Source organism: Cetorhinus maximus, chromosome 18 (genome assembly GCF_964194155.1).
Source record: "Cetorhinus maximus chromosome 18, sCetMax3.hap1.1, whole genome shotgun sequence".
In the NCBI taxonomy this organism is placed as follows: domain Eukaryota; kingdom Metazoa; phylum Chordata; class Chondrichthyes; order Lamniformes; family Cetorhinidae; genus Cetorhinus; species Cetorhinus maximus.
Window position 1 is genome coordinate 7,037,537 of NC_135896.1, and position 6,149 is coordinate 7,043,685.

Consider the following 6,149-nt stretch of genomic DNA (forward strand, 5'->3'; position numbering starts at 1 on the left):
CAGTGCAGCTACCACACAGTTCTGGCTGACTAGCAAACCCTCCTGCTCTTACTGCCTGCCATAGGCACATTGGAAGGATTTACAAGTTGACATTAACCTGCCTGACCACACCACAAACACACCTTCCATGGTCATCAAGTCCTGGGGAGGGACTTGAACTCAGAGCATCTAGCTCAGAGGTAGGGGTGGTACCACTGCACCACAAGACCTCCACAAAGTAGGAAACAGACATAGCAGCAGATGAAACTGTAGTTAACATCAGTGTTCAGTCTTGACATCAGCTGCAGGAGGAGCTGGAAGATGGAATTGGGGGAGAAATTTGTTCTGAAAAGTAATGATCCAGTAAGGATGCAGGCTGGTATTTGGGTGAAAGATATACATGGTAATTGGGGAGCAGTGGAAACACAGCTAGCAGTGAACAGAGGTTTATTTGCACTGAATCAATGAAACTCAAACTGACACTGACGTTTCTCGAAACCATATGCCATGGAGGACTCACAAATCACAAAAGTCCTCTGTTGTTTATACTCACATTGATTTTCTGAGTTAATTTAAGCTTTCTCTTGAATAATGAGACAATATAATAACTTTATTTCATGGAGGTGTACTATTGCAGAATACACCTTAATGGTCTGAAATGCAGAATCACTATGATTATATGGTTATGTGACAATGAGTCCATTGTTAAGGCGAGTTGACTGGTTTGTGCACAATTGAGCAGTAGAATCAATAATCCTCAAGGGAAAGATGCAACAAAGATTAAACTTTACCTGTTAGAAAACATAATTTCCAGGATATGTACCATGCAATGAATATACTATTTCTTGAGTAAATCTGCCATACTTTAAAGCCAAAAAATGTTAAAAGAGAAAGACATCATTTCATGCTGTTTTTTTCCAACGTGAAAATTTGCAATCGCTTGTCAGCCTGCAAAACCCGCTCACCAACACAGGTAACCTATAATTGGTATCAAGATAGCCACAGCAACAAGACTTTGTACTGTTAAAAGGGCAGGCCATATTAGATTCTGTTCCGCCTTTGCAGCAGAATAATACATTAGATAATCACAAAGCATATTTTACACCATCTGATTTAGCAAGGGACATATTGTGGTATATCCACTAGTAAATGTGAACTCAGAAATCAAGAAAAAGGGCAAAGACAAATTTAATTTTGAACTTGATTTGGGCCCTGATTCCAATCCACCACAAATAAATCATTGCTATGCGTTCTGTGATTCCAGATCCTCCCAATGTCTCACAAGGTTTACACAGAGAGGTTCAACCATTATGATTGTAAAAGGGTTACATTCGGTTACCAGCTTCCGATTAGTTGTTAACCAGGGTGGCCGGAAGAAACATCACAATTGACATCTTTGTTGAGGAAGGGGAAATTACTCCAGAGACTTGAGCACATAATCTAGGCTGACACCCCTTCCTAGTGGGGTTCTGCACAGTTGGACATCTGATGAGATGTTAAATTGAGTCCGCCCCCTTGGGTGGACATAAAAGATCCCATGACACGATTCGAAGAAGAGCTGGAAAGTCCTCTCCAGTTCCTGGGCTAACATTTATCCCTCAACCAACATCACCAAAACCAGATTATGTGGATATTTTCACATTGTTTCCAGGAGCTTGCTGCATGCAAAAATGGTTTGTCTGATTTCCTTACATAACGGGCTACATTTCAAAAGTATTTTGTTGGTTATAAAGCACCTTGGAACATCCTGTTGATGCGAATGACTGTATGAAAATGCAAGCTCTTTCTATCAGTGGTAAGAGTTTTCAACTATCACGTTGTGCTAATTCCTCTTTCAACCCCTGCTGTCTTACTACACCACTCTCATCTAGTACAGACTCCTCAAAAACTAATCTCAGCAATAAAATTTTTGGTCACTTTCATAACTCCTCTCCAAGTTCTGTTCTGCACTTGCTCTCACCTCCCACTTGTGAAGTGCCTTGGGACGTTTTTTGCTATGTTCAAGACAACTTGTTGTTGATAAGGACTCGGTCTTACGTGACATCACAGTTTTTCCATAAGTATGTACAAAGCTATTTTTCTATTTGCTTGAGGGATGTAAGCAATGGTGTAAGACAACGTTTTTTATCCAGCCCTGGTTGTCCTGAGAACATGGTAACTGAAATTGTTTGTTTAACTGATTTGGCTTGCCAGGCCATTTTGAAAGATATTACGGGTCAACCACGTTGTGCTGAACTGGAGTCAAATGCAGGCTTGACCAGGGAGTGCAGAAAGCAGATTCCCTTCCCCGAAAGATATGAGTGAAACGGTTGGATTTTTCTGACAATCTTGCTGTGCCAGTGACCAATTATGATTATAATGAATAATGGATGCATTACCTCTTTCTGCTCAGTTTTAGTTTAGAAATGAAATATGCATGGCCTCTGGGAAGCTTAACTTTTGAGAAAGTTCATCCACTTTCTCCCCTGTTGCAATCCCATTAATGCCACCTCCCACCAACTTTAGTCAAGAGGTCTAGAATTCATCGTGACCCATAATCACAGCTGACTAATAATTTGGTAACAAATGGGCTGCTAGGCAAGATATGTTTTTTTTCCTTCAACCTTCCTGAGTTACAACAACCTACGCCAACAAAATGATTCACATTAAGAAAATAGCAACTTAAATATAGGCACTTATTCTTTCTCTTGTCATTAAGCTTTCAAAAGACTTGTCTTTCACCTTCAGGACTAATGTTGGGAGAGACATATTTGCTGAAAGCTTGGCCAACATGTCAAAACACCATAACAATTGAAGATAATGTATATAATTAAATGGATTAAATCCATTTTAAAATATTACATGTTAAATAACAATATTTAATATTCTTCTTGAGGTCTTTGTTGAGGTGGGGGAAATTACTCCAGAGACTTGAGCACGCAATCTAGGCTGACACCCCTTCCTAAGGCGGTGCTGCACAGTTGGACGTGGGGTCTTTCTGATGAGAGCTGCCCAAAGGCAGGTCTGAATAACACTGCTACAACCTTCACCACAGGCAGGGCAAGGAGGCAGGTTCTTAAACCATCCCAGCTGGAATGGGGATCGAACCCCATAACGTTGGGGTAACTTGATCCACCCTGGCTGTCCAGCCAACTGAGCCAACAAACCCATCCCATGGAGTCTGAGTTGCTGGGGCAATATACACTTTTACATACATGTTGTAGTCTGGAGCTATGGACAGTATGATAGAGGCTCCAATTTTCTTTCCATCACATGGCTAACCAGGAGTCTCTTCTGCTCTTACCACCTGCCACTGGCATGTGTTGGAAGGATTTACAAGTTGATAATCAACCTATTTGGCCACATTATGAACTCACATTCCTTGGCCATCAAGTCCTGGAATGGGACTTAAACACAGAACTTCTGGGTTAGAGGCAGGGACACCACCCACTGCGTCACAAGACCTCCTAATATTTAATATTACTAAATATTAATAATTTAATCATAAATTAATGCTAATAAATTATTAATCATGATTAATTATGTATTATTAATTATCATTTTAATAGTTGTATATTATGACTAATATAACAGTCTTATACAAGTGCTCATTGTAAGAACTAATTAAAGCTGCCCAGTGAGGATTACTAGTGCATGAAGTTGGTGAATCCATAAATAATAACAGTCCAGGTCTGCCCTACCTTTACTATTAAACCACTCTTCAAGTTATTTGTTTATAACTTATTAAAAGAAATTCTTGCAGTTTTATTGCCTGTCATTGAAACATCTTGAAGCACTTCACACAGTGAATTGCTTTCTGAAGTGCAGCGATTTGTTATGAAGGCAAACACAGCCACAATGAGATTAGTGACCAGTTAATCTATTTCAGTGTTTCAGTGATGCTGGGTGACAGAGGAATGTTGGCCCAGGACACCAGGAAAACTTTGCATAGTGATATGAACGGCCTTCAGCTTAACAACTCAAGCCAATAGACACTTGTATTTTAAAAACATGCTCGCAAAAACTGTGGAAGAAGAAAATAATCCTTTTCTAAACTATATAAGACATAGGTGGAGCAGTTATTGACCCCTTTGTCTTCATTTCTTTAGTGTCGCATTGAGTTAACAATGAAAGCATGAGAAGGATGACAGTAGCTAGCCCATTATAATGATTTCATTATTGAGCATTTACGTCATTGATTATGTTCACGACTAAAACATCCTTGGCATATATTCACCAAGCAGATGATTCCATTAATAACTAGAAACAGCGTTGAATTATACAATCTGTCACCTGCCTAAAATGGCTAAAGTGACAACACAAAGTCTTCAAAAAGCTGATGAGCTTCAAAGCCAAGAACATTGTGGGGTGACCAAACTGCTCACTAGAATTAATTTAAATATTTTAATCGCGCAAACATTTCTATGCTACTTGAGCTAATCTTCAGCTAAAATGTCTATGGGGTGAAGTGGGTCATAGTAAAGCATGAGTGGTATTACTGAAGTGGTCCTGAATATGCTGCTAGGGTTAGGCGGCTAGTGCTGACCATAGGCGGGAAGGGAAAAACGAAAGACAGTGTCAGTTTTAAGCACTCACTTGGCAATTTTACATTGTTGATTTCCCATCTTTCCAATCTAGCGATTGGCAGTGAGTAGCTCAAAGACTTAATTGAGCGGCTGGGGCCCTGGAGGTGGGGTGCAGAGCATTCCACAAAGAGTGCTGTCAAAGGCACTTAGCTTCTTGAACTGACATCTCCCGCCCCCCTTTCTCTGCTGGATTCCCTAAGCCCTGGGAAATCCACTACAACTAAACATATTAGTCAGGCTCCCAATTGCACCAAGGGAGCTAATATAAATATGTTAACGAAGGGTCTCGCGTTTTGAAGGTGAGACACTTGCACATCACAAAGCCCACCACCATAAAAATGCAAACCAGCTCAGATATGGCTGTTCGGGGACATGTTCCCTGTGTTTGAACTTTTGAAACTTTAAACTGCCTTTCGTTGGTAGGAGAGACAACTGTCAAGGCTATAGTGTCATAGAATAAATCACCAGGAAAAGAAGTGTACATAGCTTCAGGAGGAACCTGGATAGAGAAATAATTGCGGGACACAGTAAGGTTGATAGGTGGGGATGAAATCTATCAGAAGGGGACAAGAACATTAGGCCCAAAGGCTTTTATTTTGTTCATGAAAATTCTTATGTAGCCCATGCTGATCTTGCTCATGTTTTGACAGGCAATTGTAGAACCATGACCTTTGTAGGCCCTCAGAAAAAACCTGGGAGCAAATTACCTCCACACCATGTCATATGTATTGATATGAACATGCGAATTAGGAGCAGGAGTCGGCCAGATAAGGGGTGGGGATGGAGAGGATTAATGGACTAATAAATAAAGAGCTTCCTATAAAGAGCCACAAGTGCAGAAAATGAAAATTACAGTCATCAAACAGATATTTAATCTGGACCAGGGAGTCCACTCCTGATCACTAAGAGTGATTCCTACTGGACATCAGGTGAAAACAGGATCAGCTTTGGTGGTGATGGTTCCTGCAGTCACATAATTGGTATATCTTTGTAAGAATGGTAACTTGGGTGGAGGAGGGGGGTGGGTGGGGGATAACAAGTGAACTGAACACTTTAAAGTCACAATACCTTTAGGAGAGGAAGGGCAAAAATTCGAGTCAAAAATGTTTACTGTGGAACATCATAAAACTATACGTGAGAAGAATGTCACAATAATCAACATGCTTAAAAAGATAATATATTGCCCGGGTTTAGATAGAGTAAATAAAGAGAAACCATTACCAATGGCTGAAGGGTCGATAACCAGAGGGCACAGGTTTAAGGCAGTTGGTTAAAGAACCAGAGGCAACATGAGGGAAAACTGTTTTACACAACCTGTGGTTAGGGATTACATTGCACTGCCTGATAGCATGGTGGATACAGATTCCCTTTAAAAGGAAATTGGATAAATATTTGAAGAATAAAAAAATTGCAGAGGTATAGGGTTAGAGTGGGGGAGTGGAACTAACTGGATTACTCTTTGAAAGAGCTGGTGCAGACTTGATGGGTTAAATGGCCTCCTTCTGTGTTGTAATATTCTATGTATCTATACCCTGAGCATCAGAATTGCCTGGTCTATTTCTCATTGAATGAACAACCTCTTGTGTTTTTTTTCACACAGTTTGC